We start from the raw sequence: 20,383 nt of genomic DNA on the forward strand, positions 1-20,383 counted from the left end.
GTATTACAAAACAAGAATACAAACAATTTCAGGAAATAAAACACCTAATATTTGAGTGTCCAAAATGTAATCTTTTTACATTTACGGACTCGTTCTTTAATGCAAGTGGAGAAAGCATAGACCTAAGCAACTCCTTTCAGGCATTATCAGATTTCTCTGATAAACCGAATAATTCCCTGGATTCTACAACCGATAGTGCGACAACAAACCAGAGTCAACACAAACGAGGCCTACGAATTATGAGCGTTAATTGCAGAAGCTTAATAAGCAGCAGCAAACATATAGATCTTCAAAACCTCATAGAAACACATAGTCCAGATATTATCCTGGGATGCGAATCACACCTTGATCCACAAATTGCTAGTAGTGAGGTGTTCCCTATAAACTACAGTAACCCGTACAGGAAAGATCGGAAGCTAGGCGAAGGTGGAGTTTTCATAGCCGCTAAAAGCGACCTCATAACAACAGAGATTAATATAAAAACTGATTGTGAGATAGTCTGGGCAACACTAACTGTTCAAGGCAGCTATCCAATTTACATAGGTTCCTACTACAGAAGACCTTCAAGTAAAACCGATATGATAGAGGAACTGGAGAAGTCAATCGAACATATAACATCAAAGGTAAAAAACAACATGCCACATATTATACTTGGAGGTGACTTTAACCTGCCAGACATCAACTGGGACAATACCACGGTGAACACCAACCCACAGTATGGACAAGATATCAACTCCAAACTTGTTGAGATAGTAACAGAAAATGACTTCATTCAGATGGTAAAAGAACCCACCAGAGGTAAAAACATACTTGACCTGATACTTACCAATAACCCAGGAATTATAGAAAGAACACAAACACAGCCTGGAATGAGTGACCATGAAATCGTGATTACAGATATCAACATCAAAGCAAAAACATACAGAAAAAAACCAAGAAATGTCTATATTTATAAAAAAGCCGACATGAATAGTCTACAAAATGATATTGACCAAGCCTTTACAGATCATTTAAAGAACAAAGACAAGCTCACGAACTCCGTCGAAGATAACTGGAATTTTTTCAAAGACACAATTGTCAACAGTGTAAACAAGCATGTCCCACAAAAAAACATCAATGGGAAACAAGATGTGCCCTGGATAAACCACACCATTAAGCGACTAATTAGAAAACGTCAACGCAGATACAACACAGCTAAAAATTATAATACACCAGAAAACTGGAAAAAATACAGAAAAGCTAGAGACATTGTCAAGCAGACCATGACAGAAGCACACGATAAATACATCAGGGGTATATTGAACGATGACGGTGCTAATGAAGAACAGAAAAAACCTACCATGGGAAAGAAATTCTGGCAATACATCAAGTCCAGGAAAAAAGACACTGTCAACATATCAACCTTGAAGAACAGCTCAGGAACCGAAGTAATAGACAGTAAGGGGAAAGCTGCTATACTTAATGAACAGTATGATAGTGTATTTACAGACGAGGATATGAATACAATGCCATCACTTGGGAACAGCAACATCGACGACATAGAAATACTTAGAGTAACAGAAAATGGAGTAACCAAACTTCTCAAAAAGCTGGACACATCAAAAGCCATAGGGCCAGACATGATACCAACTAGAATTTTAAAAGAGGCAGCTGACCAAATATCACCATTTTTAACATACATATTTAACCAGACTTTGACAACTGGGACAGTACCATCAGACTGGAAGCTAGCAAACATCACAGCTATCTACAAGAAAGGTGATCGTACACAAGCAGTCAACTACAGGCCTGTCTCTCTGACCTCTATATGCTGTAAAACAATGGAACATATCATCTATCGCCATGTAATGAACCACTTGGAAAAACACAACATCTTAGTGGACTACCAACACGGTTTCAGACAACACCGCTCCTGTGAAACTCAACTGGTGAACACAATAGAATCAGTGGCAAGATCTCTGGACATGAGAGAACAGATAGATATGCTTGTCTTAGATTTTTCCAAGGCATTTGACACAGTCCCACACCAGCGGCTACTGCAGAAAATGAGCTATTACGGTATCCGTGGAGATGTTCTTGGTTGGATAAGCGTATGGCTTACCAAACGAAACCAACGAGTTTGTGTAGATGGTGAAATGAGTGATATGAAAGCAGTACGTTCCGGTGTACCCCAGGGGACGGTCCTTGGACCCTTATGTTTTCTGCTGTACATCAACGACATAGGCGATTCTATATCGCCATGTACCAGTCTACGACTGTTTGCTGATGACTCCCTTTTGTACAGAAGCGTCCACAACTCGGATACATGCCAGCAGCTACAACAAGACCTTACGCAACTGGTAGAATGGGCAAGACGCTGGCAGATGACATTCCATCCAGCAAAATGTTTCATCCTTAGGGTAACCAGAAAACGCAACCCTGTCGTTCACAACTACCATATGATGGGGCATTACCTGGAAACTGTTCAGCACTATCCATACCTCGGCTTAGAACTATCAGAGGACATGAATTGGGACCACCATATAACAAAAGCAACATCAAAAGCCAACAGAACACTTGGATTTTTAAGAAGGAACTTAAATAAGTGCCCACAAGACATAAAAGAGAGTGCATATAAAACATTAGTCCGACCACACCTTGAGTATGCATCTGCAGTGTGGGACCCATATAAAAAGTGCCATATTAACCAAATCGAGATGGTACAACGAAGAGCTGCCCGATTTGTAACATCAACCTATTCTCGGGAACCAGGAACTGTAACCAACATCCTACAGACACTTGGCTGGCCAACACTAGCAACACGCAGACAAGGAGCCAGGCTCATACTCCTTTATAAGATCCTACATGGAGAAGCATCAGTCATTATTCCAGATTACATCAGAAGACCAACTGTAACAACCCGACAATACCACAGAGACAGGTTTTCCATAGTCAGCACTTCAACGGATGCCTATAAATACAGTTTCATCCCAAGAACAATTGTTGACTGGAACCAACTACCTGAATGTGCCATCCAAGCTCCCACAACAGTCGCCTTCCGGGTCTGTGTGTGGCAGTTCCTGGCGTAACTATTGATGCCTGATTTTAACCCTGTACAGTTGTTGCAAACATCACATAATTTTATTTGTTTTTGTTCCTGTAAATACACAAAGTTTGTTATTTTTAACTTGGCGTGTACTGGTTGACACACGCGCACAGTATATTTGCGTTATGGATTTTCCGACTGCAGATTAACCATATAGAAGTAGAAGTAGAAGTCTGGCAAAACAGCCGTTGGACGTCAGAGTAATCTCTCGGACTACTATAAAGAAAGTCTTTTTTATTGAATTTTTTATTTAAGATATTGAAAATAAAAGTTTGGTCGCCAAAATTTTTATTTCATAGTTGACTATTTGCATTTTTATTTTTCTGTTCCCATTTGATTAATACAAAAATCTGTATTTTTCAAGTTAGTAAAAATCTACGAGAGAGGGTAATCTTTCTGCAAATTTTTAGCTTCTAGGCTACGCGAAACTTAATACCAAAATGTATGATAAAAGAGATGATTTTTCATCTCTTTTTGTTAACGATAAAATTTTATATGGTGACGTTCTCTTGTCTTTTTATCAATGATTTGTATACTATACACATCCTTTGTGTTATATATGCTAACTTATTCGATTTTCTCGTGTATGGTACCGTACAACGTATTTGATTTTAATGAAAGAAACCTCTGTATTACGGAAAAATTGTTACACCATAGTTTTGACATCACAAACTAGTCAAACCATTTACTTAATTTATTATCGGTACAAAAACATTTTTCGTAAATATAAATCAACATACAGACATCTTGTAAGTTCAGGTATTTCACATCCATGGTTACATTCTTTACAAAGTACAACAATGTCGGCATTCACCTCAATAGCTAACCACGCCTTTAGGCAGACTTATTCAGAAGGGATATAGTTATGATACTGTTGTCAAGTCATTAAAGATGACACATTTTAATTTTAATATTGAATCACTCATGGGGTCTTTGCATCGAAAAGAAACAACTTTGTTCTAAAACCAGTTGTTGGCATGATACGGGTTACGTTATTCTCATATATTTTATGCTAGTATGATACCAACCCTTAACGGGAAGGATTGTGCTTGATTTTTATCCGGGCCCCCCTTTTTCCGGAAAAAATTTGGTTGATTACAAAGGGAATCATTGAAGCATGACAGAATCGCCCCCTCTAAGACAGTAATTTGGCACCAATTATAAAAATTTCTGGATTCGCCACTGATCCATTGTCATGCTTGTTGATTATGTATCATAGTCATTTCGCTTAGTTTCTTTTGTTACCTATTCTGACATCGGACTCGGACTTCTTTTAAAATGTGTTTTAATCTGTGTGTACTACTATGTGTTTTAATCTGTGTGTACTACTATGTGGTTTTTTTATTATAGTTTTGCTATAGGGACTAGGGGAGGATTATGATATCACTGACAAACTATTTAAACCTCATCGCATTTTGGAGCCTATCTCGTGTGAGGAGCTTCTGGCCTCTCTTAGTATTTTTTTTTGATTTTCAGTTTACTTATATGTTTTGGAATTTAGTATGACGTCAAATTTTACTAAACTAATTATTACACATTTTTATTTACGAGCCAACTGCAGCCCATCTGAGAACGACTGGTGATTGTGTTGAACGCATTTACCCTACGGAATTTGGAACAAGATACATTGAAGGTGGTCTAATATCTTGACTTTATATAGAAATTTAAAATGAGGATCGATCGAGAACAAAGCTTTCCGACAAAAATGATGATTTGAGCTTCCCAATTTTGAAATTTCCACTTCCATGTAACAACATATCTAGCAGCTCCTGTATATGTTATTTACAGCTACCAGTAGCAACGATATACCAGAACTTAAAATTAAGAATGGATATTGGGAATGTTTCAAAGATAAAGTCTATAATAATAAAAAAACAGGAGTAAATACGTCAATATTCTATACAAATTTAGCAGCATATTCTAAACTGAATAACCAAAACCACATTGTGTCAAATTAACCTAGAGAGTTGCAATTCGAAGTATATCTGTAGTTTTTCCAATATTCTTAGAATAAACATTTGTACACAAAAAATCACACCAACACATAACGATGTGGAAGATATAAACGGAGCGATATCTCATGGTTCGACCAGAATAACATCTCTTGCATTGTAGATGTTAAAAATTTATATAAGTTTCCTGTACTTTGCAAAAGTTATGTAATTTTCTTGACAAGTATAACATTTTGTGATTTGAATATAGGGCATTTCGTTCATTGATAAAAAGTAAAATAAAAAAAAATACTGAACTCCAAGAAACATTCAAAACGTAAAGTCCGTAGGCAAACGACACACAATCTAAAAAATAAATAACAACTTACATATTTCTGACTAGGTACAGGCATTTTCTTATGTAGAAATTGTTGATCAAACCTGTTTTTTTTTATCTTTCTAAATTTCTCACTTTCTGGCAAATTTTCATAGATAGAATGTATAAAATGTTATGAACAATGCAATTTTGTATCATAAAGGTAGCGATACATCTTGGAAGATTTTGGTATCAAGTCAGTCCCATAGAGTTTTGATTGTTATCCTCCAATTGATACGATATTTCCGGGCTTGTATTTCCTATCATGATTTCTTTAATAGAGAGTTCCTTCTCACCACTTCGATATTTGAGATCTTTTTCTAGCAATCTCATTTGTTTATTGTTTACAATGCAATGGTCTCCAGCTGGACTATATTGGCATGGAATATGAACATGATACTGTATATAACTTTTATATATTTTCAAAAAAATATATTTTTGTCTCTGCATTTATATATGAAAAATACAAGTACTGACACGCCAAGTTTTTTTTTATTGATATCTAAGTTCGTTACAGTTTGCATTTCATGTTTTGACTTTGCTGAAGTTCGTTAGACACTTGAGTTCGTGAATGGAAACAACCACGAAACCCACGAAAATTGGTACCCCACGAACAAAACTTCAAAAGTACTTCCACTGTTGTCAATTATCACTACTGGCCTGGTCATAATATTTTATTTTATATGTCATTTCTTTAATGAATCGTTAAATTGGTGCAAAGATGTGTTTATATCAACATAAATCTTGAATATTATAGGTTCTTATTGGTAACATAAAATGTTTATACAAATGAAGGCGACTTGTATCTGTGAATAATAATGTTTTAAAGTCATAAATAACCCTATATATAGAGGCACTTGTGTGTAACCTTTGATTGTATGTGTTGTATATTTTATCTGCCATAACTGGTGAGAATTTGATTTAAAATTATATGCTAAGTTTTGATAAGTCTGTGAAAATTAGAACAGGTATACGTGCATTCAACAGATGATATTTTGTGTGTGTATTTTCCTTTACAGTTTTTAAAAAGAGGAAATTATGATTAGATGGTGTAAGTGTTTTAAACTTTTATTAACCTTAATTGGGTGCATGTGTATTCTCGTGTTTGCATATTCATCAGTATCAGGATTTCTATTTTATAATAAACAGGACTATTTTCACGTGAGGTTAACAGACATAATACAAAACCACAAAGAAAGTGGCAGCCTTCGACATTTGAACAGAAGTAAACATCCTTTTTATTTAACTGCAGTGATTCTCGTAAGAATATATGACAATGACAAAGCAAAATGGACCAAAGTAGAATTAAGACAATGGATTGATTATATGCTTTACGCGGGAGTTGAGCGAATATATCTATATGATCATTTTAAAGTTAAAAATGAATCTTTAAGGCATTGGTGTTTTGAAAATTTTCCTTTTGCTGTAAGTTATCACGACTGGCATGCTCACTTTCCTTATTCAGTTGAAGACACACAGATGACTGCCTATCGACATGCAGTGGAGACTTATCGCAATATCTCAACATGGCAAATACAATTTGATATGGACGAATATCCATTTATGCCAAATGACAAAAAACAAAGATTTCTAATTCGGTTTCTTCATAAGAATTCGCAAAAACATCCGGATGTAAACGAATGGTCTGTGAAAAACTTTCTCTTCTTAGGAAAACCTAAAAACGAAAAACATATCTTAAAGAGATATTTGCGTCGTACTCCAAAACCTGCAAATAAATTAGATAAACCAATTTGTCGTACAAAAAGTGTAAAATATGTTGCCATTCACCATAATAAACTGAAGAAGGGGAGAAGTAAGGATGCTGATGTGAGTGAACTAAGAATGAACCATTACTGGGGAGCTCGCTTACAAAACTGGGGAGATGACACAGCTGCAATATTTAATATAACAATGTTTGATGATTCTATTGTAGACACAGCCAATCAATTAGAACGTCACGATACTAATTAGATAACATACATATGATGACTGTACACGGTATAACCAAAACAATTAAACTGTTATATGCTTCAAAAATGTGTGATTATCATATACATAAGACTCATACAATCTGGTTAAGACCCATACAATCTGGGTCGCTAGTTCAGAAAGAATTCAGCCTTATTTCAAATGATATCTAATTAAACTCTTCAAAGAAATAGAAATACAACTCCTAATTTGACCAATCATGAACCCTTGCGGGATTTAAATTTCATATAATGATTTGTTTTAAGACAACAAACAATCATAACTGATACAACATTATAATTTTAGATTATCATATACATTAGACCCATATAATCTGGGTTAGACCCATACAATCTGGGTCGCTGGTACAGAAAGATTTCAGCCTAATTTCAAATTGTATCATATCAAACTCTTCAAAGAAATAGAAATACAACTCCTAATTTGACCAATCATGAACCCTTGCGGGATTTAAATTTCATATAATGATTTGTTTTAAGACAACAAACAATCATAACTGATACAACATTATAATTTTAGATTATCATATACATTAGACCCATATAATCTGGGTTAGACCCATACAATCTGGGTCGCTAGTACAGAAAGATTTCAGCCTAATTTCAAATTGTATCTTATCAAACTCTTCAAAGAAATAGAAATACAACTCCTAATTTGACAAATCATGGACCCTTGCGGGTTTTAAATTTTATTTAATGATTGCTACAAACAATCATAACTAAATACAACATTATAGAACACGACTACAGTCCGTGCATCCGCACAAGAGAGAAATATTGATAGAGAAGATAATCAATTTATATTATAAGGATGATTTCCCTTTGAACAATATATAAATTTTCTCGCAATATATTAGGTTATTCAGGGTTGGAAAAAAGCTCAATCCTTTTTAGCTCACCTGGCCCGAAGGGCCAAGTGAGCTTTTCCCATCACTTGGCGTCCGGCGTCCGTCGTCGTCGTCCGTCGTCCGTCGTCGTCGTCCGTCGTCGTTAGCTTTTAGAAAAATCTTCTCCTCTGAAACTACTGGGCCAAATTAAACCAAACTTGGCCACAATCATAATTGGAGTATCTAGTTTAAAAAATGTGTGGCGTGACCCGGTCAACCAACCAAGATGGCCGCCACGGCTAAAAATAGAACATAGGGGTAAAATGCAGTTTTTAGCTTATAACTCAAAAACCAAAGCATTTAGAGCAAATCTGACATGGGGTTTAATTGTTTATCAGGTCAAGATCTATCTGCCCTGAAATTTTCAGACGAATCAGACAACCCTTTGTTGGGTTGCTGCCCCTGAATTGGTAATTTTAAAGAAATTTTGCTGTTTTTGGTTATTATCTTGAATATTATTATAGATAGAGATAAACTGTAAACAGCAATAATGTTCATCAAAGTAAGATTAACAAATAAGTCAACATGACCGAAATGGTCAGTTGACCCCTTTAGGAGTTATTGCCCTTTATAGTCAATTTTTTACCATTTTTCGTAAATCTAAGTTATCTTTTACAAAAATCTTCTCCTCTGAAACTTTTGGGCCAAATTAATCCAAACTTGGCCACAATCATTATTGGGGTATCTAGTTTAAAAAATGTGTGGCGTGAATCGGTCAACCAACCAAGATGGCCGCCATGGCTAAAAATAGAACATAGGGGTAAAATGCAGTTTTTGGCTTATAACTCAAAAACCAAAACATTTAGAGCAAATCTGACAGGGGTTTATTTGTTTATCAGGTCAAGATCTATCTGCCCTGATATTTTCAGACGAATCGGACAACCCTTTGTTGGGTTGCTGCCCCTGAATTGGTAATTTTAAGGAAATTTTGCTGTTTTTTGTTATTATCTTGAATATTATTATAGATAGAGATAAACTGTAAACATCAATAATGTTCAGCAAAGAAGGATTGACAAATAAGTCAGCATAACCAAAATGGTCAATTGACCCCCTAAGGAGTAATTGTCCTTTATAGTCAATTTTTAACACTTTTCATAAAATTGGTAAATTTTTATTAACATTTTCCACTGAAACTACTGGGCCAAGTTCATTATAGATAGAGATAATTGTAAGCAGCAAGACAGTTTATTACAGTAAGATTTACAAACACATCACCATCACCAAAACACAATTTTGTCATGAATCCATCTGCTTCCTTTGTTTAATATTCACATAAACCAAGGTGAGCGACACAGGCTCTTAAGAGCCTCTAGTTTAATATTTATCTCCAATGTACATGCAGCACCCAATTGAAGTATTAATGTATACAACATATAAGAAGCAAAGAACTGATTCAGGACTTTTCTATAGTTATCAAATACGTACCAGGATTATAATTTAATATGCCAGATGCACGTTTCGTCTTTATTAGGCTCATCAGTAACGCTCAGATCAAAATAGTTATAAAAGCAAAACAAGTACAAAGTTAAAGAGCATTGAGGACCCAAAATTCCAAAAAATTGTGCCAAATACGGCTAAGGTAATTTTTTCCTGGAAATGGAAATAAGACAATTGTTTTTTCTAGAATAACACACACCTTTTATATACATGTCTTATTTATTAAATATGTTAATGATATAGATTGATCTACGCTTTAAATTTGTACATCAGACGCTAACCAAATTCATACTAAATACAAACATTTTAATAAGATTCGTTGAGAACGATTGCTTTAATTGGACGTTGACAAATAAAGGGAAGTTAGATCTCACGTTCTACCAGAGTCCGTAACTAGGGAAAGCCACCATTTTGAATTCCTAATGTCTGCATGCATGTCTGGATGGTGTCTACAGAAAAGTGAATAAAGGGCAAATAGTGACAAGTAAAGGGTTAAAAATATAATTAAAAGTAAAATACAAAAAATACAAAACTGCAAGAAAAATTCGAAGTTTATAGACCTTAATGATATGACAAAATCGAAAGCTCGAACATACCAAACGAGTCAAGAACAGCAACTCAAATAACTAAATAATTGTCTTGGATTGATGGATAGTGAAATAAATATAGGCAACAGTAGTATACGGCTGTTCAAAAATCCATAAATCGATAGAGAAAAAACAAATTCGGGTTCAAACTAAAACTGAGGGAAACGTATCAAATATAAGAGAACTACGACACAACAAAGACACAACACCGAAATGTAACGCACACTAAAACTAACTATAATGTAACAATTGCCATTTTCCTGACTTGGTACAGGGCATTCTATGAACAAATGGTGGGTTGAACCTGGTTTTGTGGCATGCCAAACCTCCCGCTTTAATGGTAGTGTTAAAAAGTAAAATCACAAAAATACTGAACTTAGAGGAAAATCAATTCGGAAAGTCCATAATCACATGGCAAAGTCAAATAACAAAACGTATCAAAAACGAATGGACAAGAACTGTCATATGCCTGACTTGGTACAGGCATTTTCAAATGTAGAAAATGGTGGATTAAACCTGGTTCTATAGCGCTAACCCTCTCACTTTAATGACAGTCTCATCAAATTCCGTTATATTTTCATTGATGCGTTAAATAAACAGAAACAATAAATAAAATAGTCAAAATATGGGTAAATCAGTCATCATCGTATAACAATTTTAAAAGGAACAATTTAACAGAACACAAAAACACCTATCTACGAACACATTCATTGATTTGAGTGTCTGACGTCAGAAATTTTATACGTCACATAAATTTGTCGTTCAATGTGCATACAAACAATTTTAAAAAGTACATACTAGGCAATGTTAGCATACAGGGTTAAAACATCAAAAGTATGTAAGAATAAAATTCAGAAATAGACCGAGATTTAAACTAGTCTAGTCCAAAATAAATGCAACAGTAGTATACCGCTGTTCAAAATTCATAAATCCATTGACAAAAAACAAAATCGGGGCAACAAACCAACAACGAAGGAAACGCATTAAATACAAGAGGAGAACAAAAGTTATATATAGAATTTATAAGAATCCACAAATAGTTAATTCCACTACGCGATTGAATGATTTTGGCGTTTGTGGTTCAACGTATTCGTCCCCGAGGGTATCACCAGCCCAGTAGTCAGCACTTCGGTGTTGACATGAATCTCAATTATATGGTCATTTTTATAAATTTTCTGTTTACAAAACTTTGAATTATTCGAAAAACTAAGGATTTTCTTACCCCAGGAGTAGATTACCTTAGCCGTATTTGGCACAACTTTTTGGAATTTTGGGTCCTCAATGCTCTTCAACTTTGTATTTGTTTGGCTTTTTAACTATTTTGATCTGAGCGTCACTGATGAGTCTTATGTAGACGAAACGCGCGTCTGGCGTATAAAATTATAATCCTGGTACTTTTGATAACTATATTGTTATTCATTATAACATTAAAATGACAAACTTACAAGACAGGGTTACAATAAATAACCAGATAAATAGGAGAACATATAGGACAGAGATACAAACGAATAATAGCCATCAAAAGGTAACAGGTTAAACAATATTTTTATACGCCAGACGCGCGCTACATCCACACAAAACTATACTCAGTTGTAAAAGTTTGAAAAGCCATAACAACTACAAAGTTGATGTTCGCCGAGGACCAAAAGTTCCAAAAAGTTGTGAAACTAAGAATAGAGAAAAATGGATTACAAATTTAGGAAAAACAACATTATAGGACTTCTTTCTAGACCCTCCTACACTATACATTAAAAATTGTGAACAATACTGATTTTGTATTCAAAAATACATTGCTTAAATACATACCAATGTATCAATGCCTAGAAAACATGTTTGCTACTTTACATTGGTAGGCGATGAACATCGTAAGGAAGCTTCAACGCGACTTAAATTATTATCGTACTATTTCTATGTAAGATCGCCGAGGGATAGGTTTAAAAATGCACGAGAACAGACCAATGCCATATAAGAGATTTAAAATAACAATTACAGCATAACTGTCATTAATAGATGTAATCCATATATGTTGTGACAATACAGTTTTGAAATAAACAATTAAAAAACTAACGATAATGTATTTAAATAATTCAAAGTTAAAGTAAAAACAAAACGATTAACTTGAACTGATTGTTTTTGATATAATATAAACATGTCGATATTAAATAAAAGAAAATAACATATCAGGAAGAAGTAAATAATGTTCTGATTTAAAATATATGTTTTTTGTCTAACTCCAATGCATTTATTCCCAATTGTGAATTTTCCAGCAGCGCCTGCATACGGAGTATACCCAACTGATACGGTATTTCCGTGCTTGTATTTTCTATTATGCTTTCCTTGATAGAGGGTTGCTTCTCACAAGGAAGCTATTAAATCTAGAGTTCCAAATGGTAAAGTTGAAATCACCCCTCTGTAAATTTTATGTACGCCATCACGAGGTGATTGAATGTTATGGAATAACCGTTTAACAGATGATATCGGATATTTTCCGTACGTCGTTACTACAATCCCCTTCCCTTTTCATGAATTTGACCTACCGAACTTTACTATTTAACAGGTTTGTAATAGCATGAGTAACACAACGGGTGCCACATATGCAGCAGGATCTGTTTACCCTTCTGGAGCACCTGCGATCACCCTACTTATTGATGGGGTTCGTTTAGCTTAGTCTTTACTTTTCTATGTTGTGTCATATGTACTATTATTTGTTTGATTGCTTTTTTAGCTCACCTGGCCCGAAGGGCCAAGTGAGCTTTTCCCATCACTTGGCGTCCGTCGTCCGTCGTCCGTCGTCCGTCGTCCGTCGTCGTTGTTAACTTTTACAAAAATCTTCTCCTTTGAAACTACTGAGCCAAATTTAACCAAACTTGGCCATAATCATCATTGGGGTATCTAGTTTAAAAAATAGGTTCGGTGACAACCAACCAAGATGGCCGCCATGGCTAAAAATAGAACATAGGGGTAAAATGCAGTTTTTGCTTATAACTCAAAAACCAAAGCATTTAGAGCAAATCTGAGTTAAATTGTTCATCAGGTCAACATCTATCTGCCCTGAAATTTTCAGATGAATCGGACGACCCGTTGTTGGGTTGCTGCCCCTGAATTGGTAATTTTTGGGAAATTTTACTGTTTTGGTTTATTATCTTGAATATTATTATAGATAGAGATAAACTGTAACAGAAATAATGTTCAGCAAAGTAAGATTTACAAATAAGTCAACATGACTGAAATGGTCAGATGACCGCTTTAGGAGTTATTGTCCTTTATAGTAAATTTTTAACCATTTTTCGAAAATCTTAGTAATCTTTTACAAAAATCTTCTCCTCTGAAACCACTGTGCCAAATTAATCAAAACTTGGCCACAATCATCATTGGGGTATCTAGTTTAAAAAATGTGTTCGGTGACCCGGACAACCAACCAAGATGGAAGCCATGGCTAAAAATAGATCATAAGGGGTAAAATGCAGTTTTTGGCTTATAACTCAAAAACCAAAGCATTTAGAGCAAATCTGACGTGGTTAAATTGTTCATCAGGTCAAGATCTATCAGCCCTTAAATTTTCAGATATATCGGACAACCCGTTGTTGGGTTGCTGCCCCTGAATTGGTAATTTTACTGTTTTGGGTTATTATCTATAAAAGCTATTATAGATAGAGATAAACTGTAAACAGCAATAATGTTCAGCAAAGTAAGATTTACAAATAAGTCAAATGACCGAAATGGTCAGTTGACCTCTTTAGGAGTTATTGCCCTTTATAGTAAATTTTTAACCATTTTTCGTAAATCTTAGTTATCTTTTACAAAAAATCTTCTCCTCTGAAACTACTGGGCCAAATTAATTAAAACTTGGCCACAATCATTTTTGGGGTATTTAGTTTAAAAAATGTGGCCGGTGACCTGGCCATCCAACCAAGATGGCTGCCACGGCTAAAAATTAGAACATTGGGGGTAAAATGCAGTTTTTTGGCTTATAACTCAGAAACCAAAGCATTTAGAGAAATTCTGACTGTGGTAAAATTGTTTATCAGGTCAAGATCTATCTGCCCCTAAATTTTCAGATGAATTGGACAACCTGTTGTTGGGTTGCTGCTCCTTAATTGGTAATTTTAAGGAAATTTTGCTGTTTTTGATTATTATCTTGAATACTATTATAGATAGAGATAACCTGTAAACAGCAATAATGTTCAGCAAAGTAAGATTTACAAATAAGTTAACATGACTGAAAGGAGTTATTGTCCTTTATAGTCAATTTTTAACAATTTTCATAAAATTTGTAAATTTTTACTTACATTTTCCACTGAAACTACTGGGACAAGTTCATTATAGATAAAGATAATTGTAAGCAGCAAGAATGTTCAGTAAAGTAAGATGTACAAACAGATCACCATCACCAAAACACAATTTTGTCATGAATCTATATGTTTCTATTGTTTAATATTCACATATATATACCAAGTTGAGCGACACAGGCTCTTTAGAGCCTCTAGTTTTTTAATTTATAGCCATGACGTTGACAGTTTTATTTTCGATTTATTAGTTTGACTGGACGTCCTTCTGGTATCTTTCGTCCCCCTTTTGTTTTACTACTAAGTTTTTTCGTAGTTTAAAGTGTGTCCTCATGTTTGCCAAATAATGTGCTGAAAAACAAAACATCTGTAAGGTATTATTGCTTACCAATCAATGTCAATAAGAAGTCTGCAAAAAACCTTAAATACACGCCTTCTATTTTGAAAATTAGATATCTTGACCTTGAGACACTAACGTTCTCATCAGCTTGATTAAAAGGGATTAGCTGAAAAGTTTAGTCATTGTCTTAGTTGGTCAGGACCAATGTATTTTTTTTCATTGAAAATGAAGCGTTGATTATTTTCTATTGTAATAAAATACCAGTATAGGTTTATCAAAATAAACTGGCAAATCAAGTCTTTAATAAGTAAAAATATTTTAACATTAAAACGTTTATACATTTGTTTTTTTATGGTCCGTTTGTTGATTGCCTATCTATCTTAGGACAATAATAGGAAGTTAGAGCACACAGAAAGAACCAGTGACCACTGCCGAATAATATGATCCTAATAATTCACGCCCTTACTGGAGACGCCAACGCTTTTGTTTTGTTACCGCGTCACTAATTCGGGTTTTTGATTCGACTTTCCCAATGTCACGTTATTAGTGGTGCTCTCTCTCTCTCTCTCTCTCTCTCTCTCTCTCTCTCTCTCTCTCTCTCTCTCGATCTCGATCGAGATCTAGAGAATGTAGACTCAGATCTAGCAACAGTTAATATTATTATTTTAATATTTTAAGATTAATTAGTGTCCAGTGATATTCACCACTGTTGAAAAAAAAGCTTAAGTTTTCAAAAGTACTGAAACATGCATGTATATAAAAGTAAAATATTTTGCTATTTCATTATCGACTTTTGTGAGATGTTTACATGAGGAAATGGAACAAATAAAATACGTCAAGGTTCAGAACAAAGTTAATCATCAACCCTACGCAACTAAGATCATCAATCACGCCATCGTGTCGGTCAGCCATTCTATCACATTAACAAGACGTCAATGAAGACATATGATCGATGGTTTGAGAAGTTCAGTGTCATATCACACAATATAAGTAACACATAGAGCACACAATTACTGCTTGTATAAATCAAATAGTAGGAGGAGTATTGCAGATTAAATAATACAGTGTTACAGTATCCATTAAGAGGGATGTTTTATGTTCAAACTATTTGTACAATCATCTTCGCTGACTCTGGATATTTTCTGCTATGTTATCGGGTTGTTGCTCAGTCGTTTGAGTTATAGAAACACTTGATTTGATATTTGTGTCTTTAAATTTGTTTTTCAATTAAGATACTAACCTAAGTCGACATAGGTGCCTCAGAAGTTTAGTGGTCTTATATAAAAAAATCTCAGAGGTTTTAAGTTCGGATCCCGCTAGTGGCAGGTGCTTTCAACTTCTACAAAAGTTGCCACTCCGGTGATATTCTAGGTTGTAGTATGACTTTTAATCTCTTAAAATATTCCTTCTGATGTCCATCGCTTACAAATGTAAAGTTACTGTAACAAACATGTTTTTCTAGGCACTAATTTATTGTTAGATAATTACGCAATGCATCGTTATTACGAAATCAGTATAAAGTGGTTTGTGCCAATGACATTATAACTGTTCGAATTTTTAGCTAACACTAATTATCTAACATGAATAAAGATGAAAAAAATAGTAAAGGTCATTTAAAATATATATAACTCACTTGCAAATGTTGTCCATGCTGCTCATATGCTTGAACTCTGCGTTTTGTTTGTGGGTGTTTGTTCCTTATTGTATGACGGCAGTTTTAAGAGGGGGGGGGGGGTGAGACCTCACAAAAGATGTGTTACCCCGCCACAAATCCAATCACCTGTCCTAAGTTAGGTACCCGTAGTTTTTGCAAGTCAAATGTTTTTAAATTTTACTTAGTTTTGATGCTTAGGAGTATATTGTGGTGTCCATCTGCATTGAATTAGTATATGTTATTGTTTTAGGGAACAGCTGAAGCTAGTTTCCGAGTGTGGAGTTTTCCCGCTGCGTTCTATTAGTGGTCTAGCGCTGTGTTGTGCTCTTCTGGTCGGGTTGTCTCCTTGAAACATTCCTTTTTCCATTCTGTATATCACTTCATATGATAAATTAACTGGTTTGAAAATTCAACAGGGCAAACGTTTGTGTAAGTGAGACAAAACTTTATTTTTATTATTAAAAAACCCCATTAATAAATGATATATCAGTGGCATAGATTTAAAGATGGCAGTTTCCGTCATTGAAAAAGAACAAATACCGAATTTGATGAGACTGTTATTAAAGTGAGAGGGTTAGCGCTATAGAACCAGGTTTAATCCACCATTTTCTACATTTGAAAATGCCTGTACCAAGTCAGGAGTATGACAGTTCGTTTTTGATGCGTTTTGTTATTTGATTTTGCCATGTATTATGGACTTTCCTAATTGATTTTCCTCTGAGTTCAGTATTTTTGTGATTTTACTTTTTACCTATATGTTTACACTATTATTTTATTTTAAGTGAGTAATATGTTTATTTAATAAAAGTAATACATACATATATATAATTCCTGGCCCTTATAATGCTCTTCGTACTTTATTTGGCCTTTTCAACTTTATTTTATTTAAACGTCACTGATGTGTCTTTTGTAAAAAACACGCGTTTGGGGCAAATACAAAATTCAATCCTGGCATATCTATGATGAATTTATTCACTAGATGTTACATTTTAGTACGTCATTGTTATCCATTTTGCCACATGTGGAGCAGGATCTGCTTACCCTTCCGGAGCACCTGAAATCACCCCTAGTGTTTTGTGGGGTTCGTGGTGTTTATTCTGTAGTTCTTTATGTTGTGTCATGTGTACTATTGTTTTTCTGTTTGTCTTTTTAATTTTTAGCCATGGCGTTGTCAGTTTGTTTTAGATTGATGAGTTTGACTGTCCCTTTGGTATCTTTCGTCCCTCTTTTTGTACCCATGGTTCTCTATTCTGTAAACCTAAGGAAAACTCTATTACTTACGCTGAAGATGGAAATGAACTTCATGATGTAGACTGTTACAAAGGTATAATTATGTGTGTGAAGAATACATACATCATTAATTTTGCCAATATGCATCAATAAATTATTATCAATATACAATTTTTAAGATTAAAAATGTTTTGTTATATTGGAAAACAAAATAATAAATCACCGGTTTTTAAAGTTAATAGAAAATGGTGATTAAAAGATGTCTGCACTCTTTCAAACAACATTTATTGTACAGAAGGTTATTATGCTTTGGTTTGATACACAAAGCTGACGTGAATCCATTTCTCTATACAACAGGGAAGATTGATGGAGGTTTTAAAATCTAGACGAATTGTTATGAAAAATGGAGAAAACAAAAACCTTGTTAATTGTCCATTCGTTTGATGTGTTTTATCTTTAGATTTGCCATTTGGTTAAGGACTTTCCTTATTTAATTATCCTCGGGGTTCAGTATTTTTGTGATTTTACTTTTCACATATTATGTTTATCAATCACCTGCCTACATATGTTAGGTAAAAGGCCTACTTGAACAGGAAAATCTAAACCTCAAACGCATCACGTGATTAGAAACATGACTTGGTACCGGTATTATTTTTATGTAGAAAATGGTGGACGAAACCTGGTTTTATAGCTAGATAAATCTCACACTTCGTCTTTTAACTGTTGTATGGCAGTCGCCGAAAATAAAAATTATGTCTTGATCCCAAAGCTACTTTTGATTTTGTGTTGTTGGATTGCTGTTCCATTGATGTCTCGTTGATACCACCAATGACCTTTTATTGATACGATAAGTTAATGTAGACTTATGTTTTGTTAAATATACATTTGTGGAGGCAGAATATTATAATCCATTAAAGATAGAACAAGCAAAAACGAAGAATAGGCTGGTCCTCTTCTTGCAACATACGGATATCCTAGAGCCAAACAAATAAAGAACAGAGAACCAGTCTACATGAAGACGGTTAATTGATTTTAGAGAATCAAAATGAATAATGGAATAATTTCTTTTTTATTGGTTCTTAAAACGTAACTATACGCGTTGTCAATCACCCCTTTGACATTTTCAAACCCAACGGCTACTTGAAACTCATTTCGTTTTTTATGACAGCGTAGGCTTCGTGGGCAAATACATCTACTAGATGATACATGGAAATATCATATTCTAAATCCCAAAATATCCTGTTATTTTATATCATTAGATAAATAATATAGTATACACACGGACATATATTGCGTCTCAATTTGCTTTTTAATAAAAAAAAAATAATTTGATTATACTTGTTGATTGTATTTTCAAGTCAGTAGCAGTGGCATAACTTTAGAATGCTTTTGAATCCCAAAATTCAAACAATGTGACATTTCGTGCTGGTGTTTTTTTAATTACATTGATTGTCTCTGTGTGAAAAAAAAAATCACAAAAATACTGAACTCCGAGGAAAATCCAATCGGAAAGTCCCTAATCACTTGGCATAATCAAATGACAAAAGACATAAAAACGAATGGACAACAACTGTCATATTCCTCACTAAGTACAGGCATTTTCAAATGTTGAAAATTTTGGATTGAACTTGGTTTTATAGCGCTGAACATCTCACTTGTACGACAGTCGCATCATTTAATGATATTGATAATGATGCGTGAACAAAACAAACAGAATGTGACATGACTCTATATTAACGACAAAGTCAAAACAAAGACTTTTAAAAACATTGCATTTACTTCTCTTTCAATGAAACTTTCATCATTTGTCATAGTTCATCGCCCAGTCGAATTTGAAGGACAATAACGGTAAACGGGACCTCACAACCAGATAGGATCCATTTGGCTGAAGATTGACTGAAAGGTGTTTACTGCTACTTATGTTCTTTGTCATGGCGGTGCATTTTATTGAAAGAGGAAGCCGATATGTCCGTAGAGAACCATCTACCTTAAAATAGGATAAAAGACAGATATACGAAAAGGAACGATAAAAACGCTGCAATTACAAAAAAGACCAAAGATCACCAAATTTAAGACAAAAGACACGAGAGGGACGATCATTAAGGAAAAAGACCCAAAAATGATCGATAAAAAAGGCAGAAGACTACAATAGGACGATTCAAAAGTCCAAGTTAAACTTAAATAAATCTAATATATAGTTGTAGAAAACATGCATTATGGGAGCCTCTAAACACAAAAAGCAATATCTATTATTGCATATAACATTAAACATGTAATATAAGGAGAAATATTAAAATCTATATAATATCAGTACTTGTATACTATAGAAAGTATTTATCATAACATCCCCAGAAGACGCAATGAGGGTGATAATGACTTAATCAATCTATGAACCTTTATTCACAAATCAAATAATATGAATTGAACATGAAATATTCATCAAATAATCACAATGTAATACCAAAGGAATTGATGTAGTTATAAATATCGTAAGATCATTATAGTTTATTGATATTCTAGATTATAAATGAAAGTTGATTGAACTATAATGGCAATTGTCCTTGAATATCAAGTAATTTCAGAGA

The sequence above is a fragment of the Mytilus trossulus genome, unplaced genomic scaffold, assembly GCF_036588685.1.
Source record: "Mytilus trossulus isolate FHL-02 unplaced genomic scaffold, PNRI_Mtr1.1.1.hap1 h1tg000220l__unscaffolded, whole genome shotgun sequence".
Taxonomy (NCBI): Eukaryota; Metazoa; Mollusca; class Bivalvia; order Mytilida; family Mytilidae; genus Mytilus; species Mytilus trossulus.